Source organism: Tenrec ecaudatus, chromosome 16 (assembly GCF_050624435.1).
Source record: "Tenrec ecaudatus isolate mTenEca1 chromosome 16, mTenEca1.hap1, whole genome shotgun sequence".
NCBI classification, from domain to species: Eukaryota; Metazoa; Chordata; class Mammalia; order Afrosoricida; family Tenrecidae; genus Tenrec; species Tenrec ecaudatus.
This window is the reverse complement of record NC_134545.1, coordinates 25296538-25322289: the sequence shown is the minus strand read 5'-3', so window position 1 is coordinate 25322289 and position 25752 is coordinate 25296538. Positions and strand designations below refer to the sequence as shown.

Here is a 25752-nt window from a genome sequence, read left to right as displayed (position 1 = left end):
GCCAGGAAAAGCTGCTCCTTAACATTCCAAAGGATAATCTTTAGTCCTTTGGACTTATCACTGCACAGTCCACCAAGCAGTTCCTCCCGCTGGACTTCTGGTCCCCCTGTTGCCGGCCGCAGGCAAGCCTCTGGCCCGTAGCCCTGCCCACATCTTGGGCGTGGCTTCCGAGTCCATGCCCCGCCCCCGCCCCACCCCTGGCGGCGCCGGCGGAGGGCCTAAGCGTGCGCGCGCGCTCCCGCCCGCTGGCTGGCCGGCTCGGCCCCGAGAGCGCGCGCTGTGTGGCCGCTGCCGCCATGTTGTTGTGGTTGTGAGAAGACGGCGGCGGCGGCGGCAGAGGCGCAGCCGGGCGACACGCTCCAGCGGCTCAGGCGCGGCCCCCTCCCCCCCGCCGGCCCTGGCGGGGCGCCTCGTGGGGTGGCCGAGGAGACCGTGCTGTGGATGGACCCGCCGCGTCTTGCCGCCCGGTGAGAAGCCCACCCCGTCTCCCCGGGGTGCTAGGAGGAGCTGGAGGAGGGGCGGGCCCGGCCGGCTGGGCGGCTGTCACCCACGGCGGCGGCGGCGGCGGCGCTCGGAGGGGGGAGTCCCGGCGCGGCCGGAGGGAGGCGCGCCGAGTGCGCGCGCAGTGGCCGCCGCGGCTGGACCCTCGCCGCGGGGGGGGCGGGGTCCTGGCCCGGGAGGCCTTCGCGGACCTGCGGGACTGGCCTGCGGGGCCGAGGGTGTGGGCGCGCCCCCAGCCCCCCGCACATTTCCGAGGGTCCTCGGAAGGTGGGTGTGCGCCTCGCCCGGGCCCGCCGAGTCGTGGGCGGCCCGCCGCGGCGGAGGGTTGGGGTCAGCGGGGTCTCGGGCCACCAGCAGCGAGCGGGCCCAGGCCGGGTGGGAAGGTGGGTGAAAGGTGGGGTGGCTTGCTGAGTGCATAGCCGGACCCCAGACCTGACCTGGTTGCACGTGGGTGGGAAGGGGATGGTTCGAGGCCCTTGGCCGGGGGTTGGGAGGAGTGGGGAGCTCCGGGAACCCGGGGCCAACAAAACAGTTCCGCCAAAGGTTACAGGGCTGTTTCCCAAGCAGAAATGGTGTTTGCTGTTTTTGCCTCGCTTTTTAGTGTCTTCTGTGTTGTTGGTTGTACCAGGAAAGACGAGCAAACTTAGCTCCAAATTATGGGGTAATTTTATAGCCACTTTAATCAGCTCCTCAGGGGTCTCGTCATCTGGTTAGTTCTGCAGATGAGCCACTGCCAAGTGTTGGTGTTCAACACTGGATGTCTTGTCCGGGCTGAGGCCTAGTTTCTGGACATCCACTTCGTTATCTGACAGTATCCATGTTTTTTTTCTCACACTGCAAACCAAGGAAACTACAAAGTATCCATACTCTTCTAGTTGAGATTTAACTTTGTTTCTAGTAATGCACACAGTGGTGCCTTCGGAGGCCTGGGTGAAAAGAATGCCAGGTGATTATTTTTTTTTTTAAATAGGCTTTTGATTTCTCCATGGGCTGATGAGGGGGACCATCCCATCCCCTTTCCGATTGAAGGCTGTTTCTTCAGTAGGGCAGGACATATGATCTGTGTAGTTTGCACTGAGACCAAGTTGTGTTGGAGGCATGCAGAACGTGTCTCCCCTTCGCGGGCCCCTGACTATATTTGGAGGGCTCTAGAATTTGAGATTGGCTGCCTATGAAGGCTTCTTTCAGCTCTAATTACCTCCCTCATTTTCAGATGATCCCATGCAGTTGGCGAACAGGATGGCGAGGCAGCCCCACTTGTAGTTAATTAGTTAATGACAAGCCATAGGAGTGAGCACCCGAGTTTCTCAGTGGTAGGTTCTTGAGGTTAGTGATTTTGCCAGCCAGAGACCATTCATCAGAAATATTGTGGGTGGACTAAAATGCTGATTCCCGGGTCCAGTGCAAGACCTAGTGAATTCAGGGTGCGGCTTGGGAATCTGTCCTAACAAAGCTCCCTAAAGGATTCTAGTCAGCCAGGTTTGTGCACTGTGCTAGGTCACCTTTGGAATTCTAAGATATTCCCATTAATTACATCACCTGAGAGTGCTTTTTTTTTTCTTAAAAAAAATTTTAATGGAGATAAAATTAACATATAATACAATTCAATAATGCAGTCATATTAAAATTGTACAATCACCGCCACAATCAACTTTAGAATAGTTTCTTCTTTTTTTTTTTAACATTTATTAGGGACTCATACAAGTCTTATCACAATCCATACATACATCAATTGTATATAGCACATCTGTACATTCTTTGCCCTAATCATTTTCAAAGCATTTGCTGTCCACTTAAGCCCTTTGCATCAAGTCCTCTTTTTTCCCTCTCCCTCCCCGCTCCCCTGAGAGTGCTTTTAATTGTTTATAGATCCTTAAGAATTTGAGAAGTAGGAAAGAAGGGGAAGCCTGAGAAACTTCAAATTGAGAATTGAGCATCTCTTAAAATGCTTAAAATAATGGATGTAAGTGGGGGAACAGGTTTGTTGCCCAAAGTTACAAAACTGTAGGAATATGCCTGATAAAGTTAGTTGCTGCTGACTTGGAGGCATATTCAAGAACTGGAGCACAGAGTCCACAGCTGAGAGGGTGCCTTCCACCAAAGGGCCTTTCCCAAGTCCCAATTTAAGCTGTTCCCTAATCATCTGACACCAGTTTCTAGTAAAGTAGAAGATAGGGTAGGGAGCTTAGCAGTCTTTTTGAGACCAGGGTTATGAACCAGGAAGGTTTGCTGTAGATTGTGAACAGTTCTTGACGTTTGCCCCAGGCCTTGAGGAGTGGTCAAGTCAGTTTTTAAATCTGCTTCTAACACCTCCTTTGGTAAAATGGAATGCTGAGTTACCAAGGGATTATTTGTGTTTCAGAGGGGTGTGGTGAGGGTGGTTATACGATTGGAAGAGGTGAAGAAAGTGTTACCTTATTGTACTGTGAAGGAGTTTGGTAAATATCCTGTCAAAAAAATTATAGAGTAGTCGGTTCAGAATTTTACCAAGCGACAGGGGCCATGTCTGTTTTGTTCCTGTGTGTCCATAGTACTTGCCAAAGTCACCAGCATATACCAGGTTCTCAGGTGTCTGTTGGGCAAATGAATAATTTTGAGATGGGTAAAAACCAGTTAAGGATAGATGATTGAGTTATTAAAAGGTACCTTGTGTCTTGCATTGGATAAAGGGCCAGTGATTGGGAACTTTGGAGATGCTCTCAAAGGGTTTGTTTTTTATACTCTGTTGTTGCACACTGTCATCACCTGTAGTTAAAAAATTTTTTTTGCATGAAATGTCTTAGTTTTATAGATGCAGTGGATTTTAAAGATGATTTCATTAGATGCCAAAGCAATGTGGAGTGGGAAGCTCTGCAGTGGCAGACTTAGATTCTGATTTCATCTGTCATTAATTATGTGACTGCTGTTGGGAATGTCACGTAACTTCTCCAGGCTTCAGTTTCCTCATCTATACAATTAAGGGCCCATAGTTGTTGACCTCAAGTTGTCTCATCAACTTGAGCCTGATGATCTTTACTGATTTGTAATGATGTTATAAAACTCATTTCCCAGCTGGAGACAATGGATGTATGTATGGATTGTGATAAGAATTGTAAGAGCCCCAATAAAATGATTTAAAAAAAAAACAAAACTCATTTCCTAGGTAGACAAACCTTTTTCATGGAAGAAAAAAAAGTTCTATCTTGGGTTCTGCTTTGAGCTTATAAATTTTGACACTGCTCAGAAGTGCTCTGGAAATCAGATGCATGCTGCAAGTATTACGCAGAAACGGCACACTTTTAATGCTGTTGTAATTCACTTGGTGTTGAAATAAAATTGGGTTTCACATAGGGAACTTCTTAATTTGGTGTGAAGCTGTAAGACTAAGAATGGTTTGGGGGAAGTTTGTGCAATAAATGTGGCTAATTTTTTTTTAAACGGGTTATCTCATTATGTAACTTTACACAGTGGATTTGCATATAATTTTATAATTGGAACGTTGATTTCAGACAGTATGAGATCAAATCGATATTCTAGGTGCTGTAAAAATTGATTATATTCACAGTTTTTAATTTTTTTTTTTACATTTTATTTGGGGCTCATACAACTCTTATCACAATCCATACATATACATATACATACATCAATTGTATAAAGCACATCCGTACATTTTTTGCCCTAATCATTTTCTTTCTTTCTTTTTTTTTAAATCTTTTTATTGGGGCTCATAAGGCTCTTATCACAATCTGTGCATACATCAAATGAGCAAAGCACCCTTATACATTCGTTGCACTAGTCACTCTCATAATTCACCTTCCACTTGGGTTCCTGGAATCAGCTCGGTTTCCCTTTTTTCCCCCCATCCCCCTCCCTCCCCGATCCCACCCCTGGTCCCTTGATAGTTTATAAATAATTATTATATCTTATCTTACACTCCCCGGCGTCTCCCCTCACCCGCCTCCCCCTTGACAATCTCCCAGGGAGGAGGTTACACATAGATCTCCGAGATCGGTTCTCCCTTTCTACATGCCCTTCCCTCCTGGTGTCGCCTCTCCCACCGCTGGTGTTGAAGGGTTCGTCTGTCCTAGATTCCCTGTGCCTCCAGATCCCCACTGCACCGCTGTACATCCTCTGGTACAACCAGGTCCGCAAGGCAACGTAGGATTGGGGTCATGATGATTGGGAGGGGAGGAAGCGTTCAGGAACTAGAGGAAGGTTTTGAGTTTCATTGTTGCTACACTGAACCCTGAGTGGCCCATCTCCTCACTACCCCTCTGGAAGGGGTGTCCAGCTGTCTACAGGTGGGCATTGGTTCCCCATCATACACTCCCCCTCTTTCACGGTGATGTGATTCTCACCACCACCTCTCCTTTGATGTTGGAGACCTGGTCTCCTCTGTCCTTCATGGTCACCTATGTTGGTGTGCTGCTTCCGTGTGGGCTTGGTTGCTTCTGGGCTAGATGGCCGCTTGTTTGCTTTCAAGCCTTTAAGTCCCCAGACGCTATATCTCTCAGTAGCCGGGCACCATCCGCCTTCTTCACCACACTTGCTTATGCACACTTTCGTCTTCAGCCATTATGTGAGGAAGGTGATCACACAATGATTGTTTTTGTTCCTTTGTATCTGCTACATGGTCCGTTCAACACCTTGTGTTCGCTTAGGCCGTGTGCTTCTTCTCTGTGGGCTTTGTTGCTTCTGAGCTAGATGGCCGCTTATTTGCCTTCAAGCCTTTAAGACCCCAGACGCTATATCTTTTTGATAGCCGGGCACCATCAGCTTTCTTCACCACATTTGCTTACACACACGGCTGTCTTCAGTGATCATGTCGGGAAGATGGGTATCCTGCAATGGCTGCTTAGCAGGGCGAGGTGCTATTGTATTGGGGGCACGGTTTTTAATTTTTGATACCAAAAACAGATAACGTTTTCATTGCTTTAAATGAAAATACTGTGTTTCAGGTGAAAGTTGACACGGCAAATTAGGTTCTCATTGAACTGTTTTTTGACCATTTCATGTCATTGGCTAGTTTTCAGTGTCAGCATTCTTGCTGTTTTCATTCAGTTTGTTCTGTTCCCACAGATCTAGCTTTCCTATCTTTGGTTTTGAGTAATTGTCCATTTGGTCTCATGTAGCTGATTGCTTAAAGGAGGCTATTAATTTGTAAATAGTGACATTTAATTTATATGCCAATCTTATTTGGCTGAAATGTCCTGAAATACCTTCAGTTCCAAGCACAAAAGCGTTATCTTAGGGTGCTAGACTTGAGGGTTCCTCTAATCTATGCGTCTAGGAGTCCGACCTTTTTTTTGTAATTTGAATTTTGTTCTGCATTGTTCTTCCATCTTATCTAGGGTCTTCTGTTGCGCACCTGATAAAAATGCGAGGTAGGAGGAGCAGGCCACCAGATAGCTCTAGTCTCAGGTTGGACATAGCTCTGGCTCATTGGGGCCCTTCGTCCTGGAGAGTACTTGCTTGGTCGCCTTCTTCTTTAGAGAAACTACTTTGTGTCACTCATGCCCTTCATTCTCCTTTGCGCCACGTGGATAGAGACCAGTGTTTATGTCTTCGCAAGCTTTTAAGACCCCTGTGGCCACACGCTACACTAGGATGTAGAACATTATCTTCATGCTGACAGAGCCTATGATCATCAGTAAGCCTTCTAACCCAGTAAATCAATCCAGCAAGCTTGGGTGTGCCTAGGAAGCTGCTGTAACTGAGCTTTGTAAGGTGTCTGGTGGCAGTGTGGTTAAAGCTGCTAATGAAAAGTTCAGTGGTTTGGGTCTCATGCTTTGGACACATACAAGTAAGGTGTGGCAGTTTACTTCCGTGAAGATGTACTGTCTTGGAAACCCTTTGGGGGCAGTTTTACTTTGTTCTCTACATCTCTGTAAGTTGAAATTAGCACCGCAGCTGGAGCTTTGGATGTGCTTTGTTTTATATATATATATATATATATATATATATATATATATACCAAAATGTGTGTATTCTATGGCTACATGTATACCTGTTCATGTGTATTAATATATGCCTTTGTATATATTTAAATGCATGTTTACCTATATAACCACACTTTTTTGGTGGTGATAACTGTTCCCAAATTGTATGGTATTTGAAATTGCCTGTTTTTTCTTGTGTGCTTTAAAAAACCTTTATTATGATTTTACCCACAATTTACAGAGCAAGTTGGCTTTCCATTCAACAGCTCACACACACTTTATTTTGTGGTACTGATTGCATCCCCCACCATGTAAACAGCACACCTCACACTTTTGTGTTTACCGTTTCCATCATCATTCTTTCCTATCTGCTCCTGCCTTCTGAGCTTGATCCCTGGGCAGATGCTGGCCTGTGGGTCTCATAGGAGTTGATTGGTCATAGGAGTGTTGTGTACCTTATTTGTTATTTTCACCCTGTAGGCCTCTGTTGGTTGGTTGAAAGTTGAGCCATTGTGGGTGAATTCACTCTAGGTCTAATGAATGAAACTAAGGGCCATCGTCCTTGGGGGTTCCACCAGTATATCTAACCAAGAAGCCTGGTCTTTTTGATGATTTTGTTCTAAAACTTTCTTTCTAACTTGGACCCTCTATTGCAGCAGTTCTCAACCTGTGGGTCGTGACCCATTTGGGGTTCGAATGACCCTTTTACAGGGGTCGCCTGATTCATAACAGTAGCAAAATGACATTTATGAAGTAGTAACAAAAATAATTGTACGGTTGGGGGTCACCACAACATGAGGAACTGTATGAAAGGGTCACGGCATTAGGAAGGTTGAGAACCCACACCTCTATCTGTGGTCATGGGTATTAGCTTGGCACTATCTAGTTCTTCTTGTCTCAAGGTTGTGGAGATTGATGTTTGTGTGCTACATTAGCTCACTGAACTGTCTCTGCTTACTACCTCCTGACAGGGAGACACCAATAATTGCACCTTAGATGGCAACTTCGAGCTTTGAGAGCCCTAGTCATGCTCACCCAAGTAGGACGTAGATGGCCTCATGTTCCCCAGAGACTTTGGTCCTAAGCCTCTAGGTCCAGTGACTCATTCCTTCAAGATGTTTGCTTTTGGATCAAAAGGTTACATATCTTTGCCCTGTTTCCTCTACTATACACATGATTATATTTACAGCATGGTCAAGTATGTATGCAGAAGTATCATTTGCCAAACTTAGGTGGTTGTGAGTGTAGGCCCCTTTTTCTTCTCATACCTGTTCATCTTGCCTGTCTGAATGTTTTATACTGATAATGCAGAATTGTGTGTGCAATAGTGTTTACCTTTGGTATCTGTAACTTTTTTTGCTGTTTTGTCTTTTCTTTAGCTTATTGAACTGATTGCCCCTTATCGTACGTTGCCTTTCCCTTCACCCAAACTAATACGCTTCTATTACATACTTATTAGTAGAGTTCTAATGAATCAAAATCGACAATAGTGGGTGGATTATCTCATTAATGACTTCTTGTATACTACCTAGTGTCCTGGTGTACGTTGGTCAGGACATGCTGACTTCACTCATGTTTGGTATAACCTTTCCCATCATTTCTGATTCTTGAAACTTCATGTTTAAGTTCATTTTTGTACCAGGTGTTTAAAATGGAAATTGCTGAACATGAAAGACCGTTAAGCGCTGGGTTCAAGCCTAGATTGTGTTCCTCATTGGCCAAGTTTCTGGCAAAGGGCATAACCCATCTGCACTTCAATTCCCTCATTAGTAAAAAAGAAAAAGAAAAAGAAAAACAGTGACTTCCCCATTTCTTTCACAGGCTGTTGGAGAGAATTAAATGAGATGGTGTATGAAAGGCAACATGAAACCGTCAGGAGATGGTCTGAGGTTTCCTACTTCATTCGGGGCAATGCCCAGGAGACCTTTTTAGCACTGCGTCCCACCTGCCAGTTGGAATAGCCCAGTGTTGCAGGGACTTGGGAGGGAGCTGAGATACCTCACTTTGGTGTCAAGGTGCACTTGGAATAGACTTGCTCTTCTATTCACTCATTTTTATTTTGGAGCAGTGTGGGAAGGGATGGGAAGGAGTTTAGCATATCACTGTGTTACATATTAGGGCTTGGTTTAAAAATGGCAGTTAGCGATATAGTGTAATGAAATACGTTGGGGCATGACCAGTATTAAAAATACATATATATATATGATATACATATATTATTATATTTGGTAAAAGTGTTTATTTGGGTCATTTTTTACATGCTTATCTGTTCCATTCCAATGTAGTGACGCTATGAGACAGATTAGAACTGTCCTGTAGGTTCTTAGGGTATAATCTTGGAGACCACATCGTCAGGTCTTTTCTCTTTCAGACCCACTGGATTTGGACCCTTGCCTTTTCGGTTAGCACTTGAACGCTTAACTATTGCACTACTGGGGGTTGCTTTGCTTCTGTGCAGTGGGTTGTGGTATAAAGTGGACCGGTCCCTGGGCTTTGTAGCTAGCATGGCAAGATAAACCAGATGCAGCAATTGAGTTGGCTTTGACCCCTGAGCCTGAGGAATGTCAGAATAGAACTATACTTTGTACAGTTTCCAGTAGCTGTTTTGTTTGTTTGTCCCCCTGCCCTCCACAGTTCCTGGCCAGGTCTTTCTTCCAAGGCACCTCTCTGTGAGTTCCAACCTTTCTGCTAGCAGCTGAGTGAATTAATTATACCACCCTAGGTCAAATACTGATTAAGTTACAAGCCCTTAGTTACTATGCCATTTTACTACCAAAATCTTAATAGAGTCTATCCCATATGGTTTCTGGAATCAGAGTAATTAAAATGCATATTTGATTTACCTTATAGAAAAATTATAAGCATAGAAGACATAAGAACTATATTGGGTTTATATTAATGCTTTCCAATTACCTCAAAATTCATCCATTTAATTTCCTTATATTTTGCCAGATCAACCATCTAAATTCAGAGAGCTAATTTCTATTTCTCTGCAACTGAATTACACAAACATTAACTACTGAAAAATTTAATTTAGACCTCAAAAGTACAGTCAGAAAGGTTTCCTTCTCTAATAGATTCTGAACACTGGATGAAGATATCAATAGGCACATGTCTGGTCATTATCAGATATGATGTTCTGCATTAGTCAGCACCACCAAGACAATACCTCTGTGGTTAACAAGTAGTCCACTTGTAAAAGGAAAAGGCATTTAAACTCATTTTTAAAACTCACTGCCATCAAGTCAATTCCAACTCATGTCTTCTATGCTTAATCAGTATTTGACCATTCAAAATGGTTCATTTCTGACTATAAAATGCACAGAATCTGTTCAGTCAAAAGCAAAATAGTTGAGACCTCCTAGAATAATAAAAGTAAAGATGACACACTTAATTAGCTAATGTTAGTTTTGGTTTTTAACTCTTAGTCTTTCTTATACTTTCTGTACTGAAATAGTAAAAAAATAAAAATTAATGGAAACATAGTGTTCTGTGATGTGGGTACACTGTAGTTTACAACAATTCCCTGTTAAGTTAACTTTGCCTTAATGCTATGATGAGCTTAATAATTTTTTTCTTGTGAGCCTAATCATTTTCATACAATTATGCTATTATATCTTTAGGATATTTTCATAAAAGCGTGCTTGTTCAGGTCAAAGAGTTTGTATGTTCTAAATTTATATAGACAGGTTTTATTTTATTATTTTTTTAGACAGGTTTTATTTTAAAGGCTTGTTAACAGTGTATTCAGTGTTCAATTCCATGTATTCTTAGTGATTTAACTGACTTCAAACTTGTTGAGAGTTTTGCTTTTTTCCAGCACCAGAGCTTAATTCTGGAGCTTAATTCTGTGGCAGGAGCAGGTAAAACTGAAAATAGTGATGGCAAGGGTCTCTTAAGCCTCCCTCGCTTATAACTGTTCTTATTATTTTGTTGAGAATATATACTGCAAGACATACCAGTTTCTACAGGTACCGTTTAGGGACATTGATTACAATGAGTTTTGAAACCATTCTCAGCCCCCTTTCTGAGTTCTTCCTCCATTAGCATAATTTCACTGCTAGGGAGGGTTCTATTGAGTTGCTACCCTCAGTTTGGCCCTATATAGATATTAACTCTTTTGTGGCTCCTGGAACATGGTACCCACCTGCATTTTCTGCCTCTAATATTTAGTGGTGGCCTAGTGGGATAAGCAAAACCCACTTACTACCAATGAGTTATTGCAGTTGCAGAAAGATGAGGCTGTCTGTGCTTGTAAACAGATTTACAGTCCCAGGACCCCTAGGGAACAGCGTCACTCTTAAAGGGTTTCTATGAGTTGGAATTGACTCCATGTGAATAGGTTTGGCTTGGTTTCGGGGAGGGTTTAGTAGGAAGCTGCCAACTGGTGGGGACCCTGTCTTGTCAATCATAGCACAAGAGAACCCCTGAGGACATGTTTTCTAATAAATGGATAAAAAAACTATATTCCTGTTTTTTCATTTAAAATGTCTTCTGAAAACAAAAGTTGAATCAAAAAAGAGTCTGGTTTTAAAAGGGTTACAAGAGCATACTCCTCAGGGCAGACCTCTTTCAGTAGGTAAACTAGTGTTCAGTTTTAAAACTTCGGAGCTATTTTTAGTGTAAGATTTAAAGACTGTTTCAATGACGGTGGTTTTAGAAGTTCATGCAGCCTACATGGTTCTAGGAAGTTTGGCGTTCATGAGAATTTGAAATTCTGTTACTGCATTTCCCTCCTTTTGATCAATATTCTTGTATTGAATCTTTGATCAAAGTGTTCAGTAATGGTAGCTCCCACTGCTCCAGAAGGCAGTGTTATTCATGGAGGCAGTTGGTCACAGAGGCCGTATCTTCTTCCTATTCCTGATTCCCCTTGGATTGGATGGCTGCTTTTAAGATCCCTGTTACTATTATTAAACTAGGAAGTAGAACACAAGCACTAAACATGCTCTTAGGCCAATTAACTGAGCTATTCCATTACCCTATGAGACCATGACTTCCAAACTCAGAAATTGCATTCCATGAGGTTTGGGGTTGTACATAAGCAGCCTCTGTAGCTATTCTTTTTTTTTTTTTGGTGGTGGTTCTAAGTGTGTTATACAGTGTTTGCCATTTCAGCTTTTTACAAGTGTATAATGTAACTTTATTGACAGCACTTAAAATAATCAGCTGTACAATTCTACCCATAACCAATGCAAATATCTTGGTTACCTGGTGTTTCGAGAAAAGAGAAAAACTGGATGGATTTAATCACTTGTTTCTTGTCTCTCACTGCCATCCAGTCAGTCCCAGTGCACAGTGACTGCGCAGGACAAGGTAGAACTGCCCCTTTAGATTTCCGGGACTGGACCTGTGAGGAGGGTAGAAAAGCTACCTCCTTCTCCCAAGGAGTGGCTGTGAAGGAGGCTAAAATCCTAGTTCAGGATCTAGTCTCCAGGCTTTCTCTCTCCTTCAGCTCTGGGAGAATTTCCTCTTTCAGCTTGTTTCCTGATTTCTTGGAAATCTTCATGTGGCTTGGAATCAGTCTCTGCTTGTTTAATATCTTCTATATCTCAAGAGATTGACTCAAGTTACATCCTATTCTAATCCTCTCTCTTATTAAAAAAAAACAAAGATGGTCCATTCACAATCCAGATTATGATCACAGGTACAGGTGTAAGGATTTACAGTATGTTTTGTGGGGACACAAGTGTGATTCCGTAACAGCAGAATTCATGTCACTGCTAATTCCCCTGTCTTGCCTCCCTCCTGACACCGATAATCACTATTACACTGCTCTTTGTACACTTGCCTTTTTTTAATACAAAGTCATACACTATTTACCCTTTTGTGGTTGACTTACTTCACTCAGCATGTTTCGCAGCTCCATCTATATTGTAGCATGTATCAGATGTTATCCTACTGACTGAATAGTAGTCAATTGCTCATTTGTAGCAACATTTTTGTTTACGTGCTCATTTGTTGGGCGTTTAGTTAGTACCGTTTGTCTATTATGAAGAGGGCTGCAATGAACATTGGTGTCCACCTCTGTTTGGGACTCAGTTTCAAATTTTTTGGCCATGTACCTAAAATATATTTGTGGAATTGCTGGGCTATTTGCTGCCAGTACTTCTGCTTTTACTTTGAGGAAACTTTACACTGTTTTCTATGAAGATGGTACCGTTTTTGCAGTTTTGTCTCCAAACTTTTTTTGGATTATGCATGGATTGTGATGAGTTGTACGAGCCCCAATATACTGATTAAATAGAAAAAGTATCATTTTAATAATCATACAACAATTGTATCAAGCACATTTGTACATATATTGCCATCATCATTTCCAAAACATTTTCTTTCTACTTGAGTCCATGGTATCAACAACTTTTTTCTCCGCCTTCCCTCCCACTGTTGTGAATCCTTGATAATTTATAAATTATTTTTCTTTTCATATTTTACATCGTCTCCTTCATCCATATTTCTGTTGTTCAACCCCCTGGAGGGTGGGTTGTACATCAGTCATTGAGATCTGTTCCTCCTGTCTCCCCCTTCTCCCTCCACCTTCCTCCTACCCTCATGGTATCACTATTCTCATTATTGGTCCTGAGGGGTTTATTTGACCTGAATTCTGTGTGTCAAGAGCTCTTACCTGTATCAGTGTACATGCTCTGCTCTAGCCAGATTTGTAGGATAGAACTGGGGTCATGATAGTGGGGGGTGGGGGAGAGATAGAGGAGGAAGCATTAAAGAACTAGAGGAATGTTGTGAGTTTCATAGGTGCTATACTACACCCTGGCTGGCTTGTCCCTTCCTTGTGATCCTTCTGTGAGGGACGTCCAGTTGTCTCCAGATGGGCTTTGGTTCTCTACTCCAACCCGCCTCATTCACATCGATATGATTGTTTATTTTTGGTCTTTTGATGCCTGATTCCATCAACACTTCAGGATCATTCGAGTTGGTGTGCTTCTTCCATGTGGGCCTTGTTGCTTCCATGCTAGATGGCCACTTATTTAAGTTCAAACCTTTAAGACCCTAGACGGTATATCTTGTAATAGCAGGGCATCATAATCTTTCTTTACCATATTAGCTTATGCACCAATTTTGTGTTCAAGTCCCCAAACTTTTTGATTGCTTGCCTCCTCACTAGAAAATTAGGAGCAATCCCTAAGTATTTATTTAACAAGTAACTTAAATACATAGCTACTGAGGAGTTGACTCACAGTGACCCTGTGACCCCTGTGTTAGCCTCAGTTGCCCGCCTTTTCGAATGCATCTTTATGGCTGTCATTCCAGTCCAGTCCAGTCCATCTCAGTTTTGACCCTTGCTGACCTTCCGCTTCAACAAACTTGATGTCTCCAGTGATGATTGTCTCCTGATACATCCGTGGCAAGTGAGCTACACATTGTTGTGGTTTGTTCTTAAGGTTTTCATTGACTAAACCTGCCTTCTTAATCTTAGTCTGTAAATTTTACTGAAACCTGTGCATCATAGGTGTTTCCACTAGTATTTGAAATACCAGTAATAGACATGTATACCTTATAAAAAATAACTGGGACAAGAATTAAAAATAGATTAAAATTTGAGGTATTTAGAGGAACATCTCTAGTTCTCTCCCACTGCTTTCTATTAAGGTTTCATATTGGGCTTTTGTGGATTACTTTTTATGCATTGTCTTTCTGTAGATAATGTAGTTTAGTTGGATTGTGGTAGTCTTTAAACTGCCCCATGCTATTGAGTCATACCTGCAGTTAAGGCAAATATAAACCTGGCACATAAAGTACCAGTTTGATATTTTCTGTTATTGTTGAGGTAGCTGAATATAAAAAAGGATAATCACAGGATAGGAGACAGCCCAAATAGCCTACTTATTTTAGTCATGAACTGATACTGCATACAAAGATAAGTAAGGAAATATTACTATAAAACCATAGAAACAAAATTAAACAATATCAATCTGTGAAGCCCAGGTTTTCTTGCTATATTCTTCATCTAGGTTTTCATCTCTAACCTTTCCTCGAAGAAGCCTGTGTTCTTGAATTTCAACACCATGTCAAAACGGCACGTTGGTCATCCTTGAGGGACTCAGTGTTCTTTGAATTTGGGGAACAAAAAAGTCTGTAGGGGCAAGACCAGAGTTATAGATTAGATGGATGAGATTTCCTGGTGAAATTCTTGGAGGACAGTCTTGCTACTTTGCAGGGGCAATGTTGATGGAGAAAAAGCTGATGCCGTGTTCCTGGCCTTGTTCTCACCAGTTTTCAATTTTCTTAATGTCTTCCTAATAAGTCTCCTTGATTGATCATCTTGTGTCCTTTAAGAAAATCTATTAGGATTACCCCTTTTGGAGTCCCAAATAGTTGCCATAAAATTTGAGCTGACTGAATTTATCTGGTTTGCAGATCCCTCCAAAGGCACTATTGTGAATGGATCGCTTTTTTTTTTAAAGGCACCCATTCTAACAAGACTGACAAGAGTGTTACTGAGAGAACTTGGCTTTTGCTGTACACACTGATTGCAGTCATGAGTTTAAACATGTCTTGCCTTGAATGAACTGCATGTATGAACTAGAACCTTAGTAGCAGCCCTTTCTGATTTACCCCCATAATTAAGAAAGCAAAGGAACAAATTCATGTATTGTGGAAAGCAGTTTGGTTATAATATAACTCTAATTTCTAAGAGTTTAGGTCGTGGAGACTCTGAGTGAAGGGATAAATAATTGCTATTTGATTTTTTTACTTGCAAAGTACCACAATCAACCTGTCATTGTAACTCCATTTGGAAGACCCTATGACATTTAAAAATGGTTTCTTGGGCAGAAACTTACCATGGCGCATTTTAGATTTTGAGGTAACTTTTTCCCCTTAAGTTTGAATTAAGCTCTTTTTTATTTGGCATCCCACCCCCTTCTCACCCTCTCCTTGTGTCTTAGGAAGAATGTTTTTTTATGCTAGAAAAATGAGCCCCTCCTTTTCTCCCCACACCAGAAGCAACATAATTGAGGTCATTTCCTAAGGGTCATTATAAGAGAAAGACTATTAAAGTTGTAGAAGTTGTAGAAGAGAGGTTATTCAGAGCCATGAGTGATAATTGCCAATTAAAGAGAATTTATTTAGAAGATGATTGATTTGTACAGAATGCCAGATACTCTCTTTTTACCGTAGGTAGCAGCATTTATCAGGGCTTCCCATGTGTCTGACGTATCCTTTAGTCAGCCAGCCGGGGCCAGGTGCTAGTGCTAGCATCGTATTTAAAGGAACTGCAGGTCCTTTTAAGCTCTGGGCTCTGATGAGCTCTGGGCATAGTAGGGTGAGTACCGGAAGGAGAAAGGCAGGAGTGTAAGTGAATTTTCACTGAGAAGGCTGCAAATGGAGAGAGTGAACCAGAAAGCTCTCTTGTCACACATGTATATCACCTCTACAATATATTAATTATCCAGGAGGCATTTCAGTGTGTGACACCCCCCCACCCAAGCCAGAAATGTCAAATGCTTTAAAAAAATATATCATCTAATGGGGGGACTCTTACAGATCTTATAACAATCCATCATTCAGTTGTATTCAGCACACTTGTACATCTGTTGTCATCAACATTTCCAAAACCTTTACTTTTTCTTTTTTCCCCCCATTTACTTTCTACTTGAGCAAATGTTTTTTGAGTCAATCTAATACTTCTAGATCCCCACTAAAAAAGAATACACTAAGAAAGAACATGGAAAAGTTGCTCATTGAAAGAAAGCCCCGAAAGAGCAAGGAAAGGAATGTAGAAATGAAGAGAGTCTGCAGAACACGAGTTACCCACATTTTCTTAGCTACAGTCATTTGCAGAACTGGTTCAGATGACATAAATACCAGATACATTTTTTTGTCCTCTCCATCAGTGTTTGGAAGTCACTTATGTTTCTGTGAAATGAAGCTATTAGTACAACCCTACAGCAATACCTGCACACCGAGAAGGCCTAGACAAACACAAATCAAGGAAAGGAGTTTTCCCAAAGTGGCATTGTGAAAGGACCTTCAACAGTTGCTTCCACATACAGGAACGGTTTTATTGCTATAGGAAATCCAAGTGGGATGAGGACTGGAGATGTGTAAAAAGGTTTCTCAAAGGGGAGAAGGATGACACCCACTAAGCACTTCTCTGCCCCTTCTGCCATATCGCATCCTTCTCCTGCACTGTCCGATGTTCGTAATAAAGGTGATGTCTTTGTATGAGTCTTCATTCAAGTACCAGGTTCTGTAATGCCTCATCAGAAGTCATTTTAGCTAGTGGACAGGCAAACCTTGGGTTATTAAGGATCTCTTGGTAAAATACAGAACTGTTAAAGAGCCCCAGGTGGATTGGGTAATGTGGGCTGCGTTTCGTTCTTGCTTATATCAAATGCTTCTTGGGTAGCTCCTTGAGAATTCTCTATCATCTTTGATCATCACCACATGCTACTTCAGCAAGGTGTTAGAGATAATCTTTCATTTCCAGATAGAAGACCTTACTTTGTGGATTAGTTGCATTAGCTCTTATATACTTAAACAACAATTCTGGGGCCATTGTGCAGATGAATTGCATGCTCCACTTGCTCCCAACAGTCCGTAATCAGCTGCAGCTTCTTGTCGGAGGTGTTTTTCTGCTGGATGCTTAAGTGTGTCCCTAGAGGCAGACCTGCAGGCCCAATGACATCCCTGGGCCACTAAGAGCAGACTGTGCTCCTTGTTGGACAGGTCGGTCCCATGCTTCATTACGCCCATCATGCAGGTGGCCCTGTTGTCATAGCACTCGGCCTGCTTGACTGTCGCTGCCTTCTGAATCAAGTCCGTTTTCTCCATGGTGGACGGCTGACCTCTGGAAAGGACAAGGAGAAGAGACCTGGAGGAGTGGGAACAGTCTGGGTCTGGTAGGGCCTTCCTTGAAAACCTACAGTCTCTCAGCTCATTAATAATCTTAGCTCTTCAGTCTTCTAGATGATGTCTTAGCCTCCTCTTAAGAATAAAGATATTTTCATGTGCTTTATACAATTGATGTGTGTATATGTGTGGATTGTGATGAGTTGTATGAGCCCCTAATAAAATGTAAAAAAATACAAAAACAAACAAAAAAGAATAAAGATATTTTCAAGGGGATTAAAAAATAAATATCTGTATAATTACTTTTACTGTGTGTGTCCCTTCTGGCAAATCTGTTTGTGTATATATGTGTATGTGTGTGTTTATATATAGTAGGCTTCTGTTTAAAAAGGCAACATCTATTAGATGCAAGCATAAGGATCCTTAGTGCGTGGTGGGTTTTGAGTTGGGCCAGTGGTAAGGCTGTAGTTTGAACCCATCAGTAGTTCCACAGGCGTGAGAGGCTGCCCTCTTACAGATTGACAACTTTCTAAAACCACAGGGGCGTTCTACTCTATCCGATAGGGTCCCTTTGAGTTGAAATCGTTGTGATGGCTGGCTGTAAGTTTATGGCTGGCCGTAAGTTTTTGTTTTGTTTAGGTCAAAACATGAACTGAATGACCCCAGTCTGCTTATTCTCTTCAGTAACTCGCTGCTATTCAGGCCCTTCTGATTCATAGTGACTCTACAGGCCATAGTAGAATTGTTTCTTTGGGTTTCTGAAGCTTTCTGGGAGCAGGGGGACCCATCCTTTCTCAGAGTAACTGGTGGAGTCTGCCCTTGCAGTTGGCTCACCAGGACTCCTGCTTAGTAAGAACGAATACAGGCTTATACATAGCCTGTGAATGGACATGAATGAAACAGTAGTAGTGATTACATTTCTAGATAGTGGAATAATGACAGTTTCCTGCTTCATAAGCTTGATTTCCCAGTTTTTCTGTAAGGAATGTCTAGTTACTTTTATAATAAGGAAAATCGCTATTTTAAAGTAAAATTTGAAGACTATTTTTCATTGGCTGTTTTAAGTCATAGCTTTTGGTAAGAGAGTTAACTTGCTCATATTCCTGAGCTGCTAGGCAACCGGAAGAAGTGGTATGAGAAGAATGAGCTAGGCAGGCCAATTTAAACTTTGCCATTGTAAGATCTGCTAGGACTGAAGACTGACCAGACTTTCATCACAAGCACGTGGTTTTTCTTCTTAATGAGCTGATAAAGAATTATGAGTGATGCCTTTAAAAGATTTCATGAAAGCTATAAATACAGGACTCAATCTGAACTCGCAGTTCTGCCATGCAGCTGTGAACAAGTTCTATGTGGCATTTATTTAAAAAAAAAAAAAAAGTTCCAGCCACTGGGCTGTGACTCCGATTTTGTCCAGCTGGAAAAGGAATTTCGGTGATGTGGTGTGGGATAAGCTCTGGGGTTGAAACCTACCATTTGCTGCCCAGGAGAAAACGGAGATTGGCTGCTCCTGTAAAGACTTGCGGTCTCCGAAACCCTAAGGCATAGTTCTGTCATCTAGGGTTGCTTGCTACAAGTTGGAAACCACATTATGGTATGAGGCTTTTGGGTTTAGGGAATATCACATTTAAAATTTTAATCTTTTGCAAATAATAATAAATTATAAATCATCAGAATTAACAAAAATTAGCCACACAGATGTCTAGAGTTTAGGAGATAATTTGCTTATATAAGACTCCTTAGTACATAAATTCATATTTTCTTTTTAGTAGCTCTTAGACCACAGATTCTTGACTTTCTTTTGTTCCTCTGGAGTCCCAGGTGGTGCAAAGTTAATGCTCTCTGCTGTTCACTAAAAGGTTGTATCTTCATATGGGCTGCCTCCCTGGCCAGAAGCTCAAACTCACTGTCCTTGAGTCAGGACAGGGTAGAACCACCCCTGTGGCTTTCAGAGGCTGGAACTCCTTACAGGAGTAGAAAGTCTCACCTTTCTCCAGTGGAGCTGCTGGTGGTTTCCAACTGCTAACCTTGTGGTTAGCACACCACCAGGGCTCTGTAGCTTTTCTTCTCTCCTCTAAGGGGATTAAGAGTAGGACCCACCCTACTCCAATATGAATGAGCTGATAATGCCTTGGAAGAAACTTCCTTTCCCCACAAACAAGGACATGCTCACATTTACAGGGGCTAGGAGGACTCCAATACAGAATTTTTGGTGGACACAAGTTAATCCATAACAGGTTTTTTGCTGTTTCCTGAAACAACTGTTGGTGGTACAAGTATAAACTTGAAGAATAGGCCAACATTAATACCGTGGGAATACAGCATTATTTCCATGAGGTAGCAACTACTTGACCAGTAATACAAAGAGGAGACTTTCTACCCCATAAAGAATTAGTTTTGGCTGGGAGAGTGGAGGGTGAGTGGGTTGGAAAGGGGGAACCGATTACAAGGATCCATATGTGACCTCCTCCCTGGGAGATGGACGGCAGAGAAGAGGGGGAAGGGAGACTCCGGATAGGGCAAGACATGACAAAATAACAATCTATAAATTATCAAGGGCTCATGAGGAAGGGGGAAGCGGGGAGTGAGGGGAAAAAAAGAGGACCTGATGCAAAGGGCTGAAGTGGAGAGCAAATGCTTTGAAAATGTTTAGGGCAAAGAATGTACAGATGTGCTTTATACAATTGATGTATGTATATGTGTGGATTGTGATAAGAGTTGTATGAGCCCCTAATAAAATGTAAAAAAAACCCCACAAAAACCCCACACCTAAAACTTGTTTCCCACAAGCCAATTTTGACTCCCAGCAACCTTATAGAACAGAGTAGAGTTGTTGTGGGTTTCTGAGACTGTAACCCTTTAAAGAAACAGAAAGCCTTGTCTTTCTCAGGAGGAGCAACCCTACGAATTGCTGACCTTGTGTTTAGCATCCAATGTATAGCTATTACACCATCATGGCTTCTTCATCCTTTCAAGTTGTATATGCACACATACCTATATGTGAGTATGTGAATGTGTGTGTGCATGCGTATCACCTAGTTTCCTCGGCAAATGTAGACTTAATAAATGTTTGTTGAATGAAAAAAAAGAAAGGAATTAGTTTTGGAAACTGAAAGGGGGCCAGTACTGCTCATCCTATAGGTTTGCTGTGAGTTGGAAACAACTCAGTGGTAGCTTGTGAGCAAGTGATAGCAGTTGTAAGAAGCCTTGGTGACGTGGCGTATGGTGAGCAGTTGGATTGTTAACCATAAGGTGAGCAGTTCAAACCCATCAGCTGCTCCATGGGAGAAAGATGGGGCTTTCTGTTGCAATAAAGATGTACAGCCTCAGAAACCCACAGAGGCAGTTGTATTCTGTCCTGTAGGGTTTCTAGGAGTTGGAATAGAGTAAGTGGCTGTGACTTGGTGTTTCAGTGTAGCAGTTGAATACTTTTTTTAATTTGGTAGGCCAGACTGATATTAGTCCCAATTTATAGGCGAGTAAACTGTTTTATAGCTGTCAGTACTTGACTTTGGTTTCACTGATAGAAGATCTAGGCTTTGAAGTAGAGTTTGAGTCCAGAACTTCTGCCATCAAGTTGGGTCCTCTTCTCTGTATTGCATTTTTAGCAAGGTGGGTAGGAGCACTGTCACCAACCTCTCAGATTGTAGACAAGCTCCTTAATAAAATGACTAATGTTCTCATTTTAAAAAAATGGGGATAACAGTGCCAATTTCTTAGGATTGGGGAATTCAGCAAATGCTAAGAATAGTAGTTCAAAAAAACCAAACTTGCTGTCATCAAGTCAATTCCAACTCAGCCAATAGTAAGTACCTTCTAGTTGTAGGTTGCTACTATTGTTACCATAGTGATATGGCAACAGCCTTGCTTCTTTCTATGAAGGAGCATTGGTAAGAGTTGAAAAGTAAGTGCAAGAAATAGGAATGGTCAAAGATGACAGATTTTGAGCTTAGGAAAAAATGTAGCAATGAGTAGATTTGTAGCAGGAAGATGGAATTGTGTCTGTGTTGTGTTTTAAACACAGAAGCGGCTGGACATTGAAGGACAGATGTGCTAGCTAGTTGGAGCTTCAGGACAGGGCTGACAGGTAGGGCTAGTGCCGGAGGTGAACTTAGTAATTACTATCACAAATGATGTTTGCAAAATCTACATTTTGTGCAAAGACTTTAATAACACCTTCAATAGCAGCTGCTTGTTGCCTTCTATTATGTAAGTTCTTAGTGCTGTTTGTTACATCACATTGCAGTGAGAAGCTTGATAGACATTTTTCCTTTTCAGTACTAACAATAATACAGAAAGTCAACACATATCTTACTATAAATAATAGGTAAACCTTAAAATCATTTATTCTTTCTTTTATTTTTCATTTATTAGGTTTCTCAGGCACTTTTCATCATGTATATAATGCCTAAGAGCTAGGGATGATAACTGTTGGTTATAAAGTTCTACCATTTAGTGCCTGTGTAAACTAAAGTACTATTTTTAAAATGTGCATCTGTATTGTATACTCGCTGCTTTCCTTTATCTGAAAATTGGATCGGCTTTTATGGGGTTTTGGTGCATATTTTAAATTAATACACTAAAAACCTACGTAAGCATATTTAAAAATAGGGATCCTGGTAATCTGTGTATACAATGGAGCTTCAAAAAGTTCATAGAAAAATGTGATGAAAAGATAATAGAACGTTTGAAGCCAGCCTCCTTTAGCGTGTTTAAAAATCAGATCCTTTTACTGACAAGTTATAGACAACCAAAAGCCCAGATTCCTACTGAGCATTTGCTCTCTTGGTAAGTAATTTTTAAGAATTGTGATTAAAAATATATCCAACAAACTATGCATCAATGCAAGAATTTCAATATGTATAATGCAGTAACAATGACTACCTCCTTTAAGTTGTGTAACAATTCTTGCTGTTTTTCAAATTATTTCGCTAATATACATTCATTGTATCAGCAGCCAAAATAAAATGAGATTTTGTTTCCTCCCACCCTGGATATCCACGATAGTTGGATAACTACTGTGTATTTGCCTGTTTCATGTCAGTGAGGTCATATAGTATTCTTTTGGGAGTGGTTTATTCACTTAGCATGAGGATTTCAAGGTTCCTCCCTGCTGTAGCATGCATCAGGATTCAATTTCTCTTTATGGCAGAGTGCTATTTCATTGTTTATGTAGATTGCATTTTTTATCCATTCATCAGATGATGGACTTTTTGGTTTTTATCACCCTTTGGCAACGGAATAGTGCTGCAATGGTGTATGTGAGGGGTCTTCAACACATTTGTGGAAAATTTCATCTTTTAAATATTTTTCCATGAAAATTTTGAAGCCCCTCATGTGTGTTTCTTTGAATCCCTGTTTTCAAGTCTCGCTCTCGCTCTCTTGCTCTCAGTGGACTCACTGAGTCATATGGCAGTTATGTGTTCAACTTTTGATGAATCACTAGACTCCTGATAATCTGGTCTTGTAAAGACTGCAGCCTGGAAAACCTGGTGTGGTAGCTGTATTGTCCTATGAGATCACCGAATCAGATGGACTCGGTTGCATACAGCAACAGCAGCTAATGGCATTGAGTATCTTTTCATGTACTTGTTAGCCATCTCGGCAGTTTAAAAAAAACATTGGCATCTTCTTTTGGCGTCTTCTAAAGAAACCCCTATCCCTCAGTTTTGCAGTTGTTTCTTTTTCTCTTTTTGTTTATCTAGAAACATGTATATATTTTTAGTCTATGTAAAGGAATCACATCAACAGATTTAATTGTATGAAGCAAGAAAAAACAAATGAAAAAGTATGTCTTTTATTAAATATTTGATATATTGTAAAATTTATCTGCGACCAACGTAATTTGATGAAGAAATAGAAATCTCTCTCTTACAGAATAATGTGGACTGTAATTTCATCCCCCAGTGGAAATGTTTGTATAATAAAACATGCATGTGGCAACACTTTCTGCATGTGCATTTTAATTATATTGGTTATATGCTTCATGTTGTATCATCATTCTCCCTGTACTGCTAATACAGTCTACCTGTATTGCTTCACCATTAGCTTAGACTCTGTGCCCTTATGAGATGGACTTGACAGTGTTGCCGCAGTGGGCTGACACATAATCAGTGTGAGAACGGCACGAGGACACGGTGAGCTTGAATGGACTTGGCAGCACCTAACAGAGCTAACAGCCATAGCTCTTAGCATGTGTTAGTGTTCATTTCATCTGCTACAGATAATTCTTTCAAGAGTGTGATAGTCAAGACAAACATTTTTATAATGTTTGCTAAATAAGCTTGTTTAAAGTTGATTTCATGGGATATTTTTGGGTTTAAAGATTTTCTGGGCAGTAGATTTGAGGGTTCTATTATCCATTTTATTCAAAAATTTTAAAAGTTTAAAAAATTCAAATTCTATTTAAACGTTCTCAGTCTTATGAAGCTACTTCATTCCAGCAACATCTACTCCAACTCATTCCCAACAGTATTTTATTTGCCATTCCCCCAAACAAAGAATTAGGGACTATTTGTGAGTTTCTTTGAAAATGTACAATAGAACATAGTTTACCTTTCATAGATTTATCGGGCCTTCCAGGAATTCTGGGGTGGCTTAAGCTTAATTTACAAAAAACATAGCCTTAATAGTCTTCAGTTTCTTTACTTGATTTATAGAATTATTAGAGTAACTTTTTATCCATACTTACATCAATTGAATAAAGCACCCTTATACATTCGTTGCCCTCATCATTCTCAAAATTTGCCTTCCAATTGGGTTCCTGGAATCAGGTCATTTTCCGTTTTTCCCTCCTCCTCCTTTCCCCCTCCCTCATGAACCCTTAATAATTTATAAATTATTATTTTATCTTACACTGCCCGGCATCTCCTTTCACCCACTTTCCTGTTGCCCATCCCCCAGAGAAGAGGTTATAAGTAGATCCCCGAGATTGGTTCCCCCTTTCTACACCTCCTTCCTTCCCTCCCAGTATCGCCACTCTCACCGTTGGTCCTTGAGGGGTTCATCTGTCCTAGATTCCCTGCGTTTCCAGATCCCAACTGTACCGCTGTGCATCCTCTGGTCTAACCAGGTCTGCAAGGTGGAATTGGGATCATGATAGTTGGGGGTGAGGAAGTGTTCAAGAACTAGAGGAGAGCTGTGAGTTTCATTGTTGCTACACTGAACCCTGAGTGACTCATCTCCTCCCCACTACCCCTCTGCAAGGGATGTCCAGTTGTCTACAGATGGGCATTGGATCCCCATCACGCACTCCCCTCATTCACGATGATATATTTTTTTCACCCACCTTTGTTGCTTGAAACCTGGTCCCCTCGGCTCTTCATGATCACACATGTTGGTGTGCTGCTTCCATGTGGGCTTTGTTGCTTCTGAGCTAGATGGCCACTTGTTTGCCTTCAAGCCTTTAAGACCCCAGATGCTATATCTTTTGATAGCCGGGCACCATCAGCCTTCTTCACCACGTTTGCTTATGCACACGTTTGTCTTTAGAAATCATGTCGGGAAGGTGGGTATCATGGAATGACCGTTTAGCTGAGCAAGGTGCTATTGTATTGAGGGAGTGTGCGCGAGGAGGCCCAATGTCCACCTGCTACCCTACTACTGAACCTATAAATATATGCACATAGGTCTATTTCCCCCATAATCATAAATATACTTACATATGTACATGTCTGTATTTAGGCTTCTATGTGCCCTTTGCCTCCTACTCCTTTCCTTTATTTCCTTACGCTTTCCTCCCGTCCCACTACCATGTTCAGCCTTCATTCTGGTTTCAGTAGTTCCTCTGTTACCTTGCCCTTGGTCACTCCCTACCAGTCCTCCCATCCCCTTCCTCCACTGGTTTTGAACCACTTGTTGTTCCATTGTCCCTGGGTTGGCCAACACCTCCTCCCTTCTCCTACCTCCCACACTCTCATGTCTCTCCAGGACTGTTGGTCCTGTTATTTTCTTCTCACATTGTTTGTCCAGCCTATCTTATCTAGGTGGACCTGCAGATATAGTAATATGTGCATAAAAATACAGATGGCTTTGACAGCACCAAAGTGGCACATAAGAACATGGCGTCCACAGCCACAACACCGAGACGCTGACAAACAAAAAAGCCACTGACATACAAAATTTAAAAGAAGAGAAAAAAACAAAACAAAAAGACAGCAAAAAAATCCCCCCAAAAACTTGTTAGTAGTTTGAGGTCTGTTTGTTGACCTTTAGGAGTGTTTTCTGGACGAGTCTGATGGGGTGCCACATCCTGGCCCTAAAGTCCATCCTTTATCCTCCCTCAGGACCTCCTTGTTCTGCTTCCCCCACCGCTCCATTGCACGCCCCAAGTGTTTGCCTCAGTGTGGTGGGGTCAGCTAAGTCGCACATCCCCCACCGTGTCTCAAGTGCTGTCCCGTGTAGGGCCTTGGGTTGGTGCAGGATGTCGCATCTCACCGTGGGGCTGGCTGTATGGTCCTCTCTGTACGATGGGCCCTTCGAGCCGGGCTATCGTCCTCTGAGTTTGGTGGGCTCAGGTGTG

The 25752-nt window shown here is 41.8% G+C and overlaps 1 protein-coding gene and 1 pseudogene across 8 annotated transcripts in view; one reads left to right on the top strand and one right to left on the bottom strand.

The window, feature by feature from the left end:
• The first annotated feature begins 254 nt into the window (after positions 1 to 254).
• The window catches only part of MTMR3 (myotubularin related protein 3), a 155714-nt gene continuing 130216 nt past the window's right edge, over positions 255 to 25752 (top strand). For 5 of the 8 annotated variants that reach the window (XM_075534692.1, XM_075534694.1, XM_075534690.1 and 2 more), the window contains exon 1: positions 255 to 467. The gene's annotated coding sequence lies outside the window, so the exon portion shown is untranslated. Of the gene's footprint in view, positions 468 to 668; positions 769 to 25752 lie in introns of those variants that run through there. The other 3 variants (XM_075534695.1, XM_075534693.1, XM_075534691.1) reach the window with 2 other exon arrangements.
• LOC142428556 (14-3-3 protein theta pseudogene) lies at positions 16367 to 17213 on the bottom strand (annotated as a pseudogene).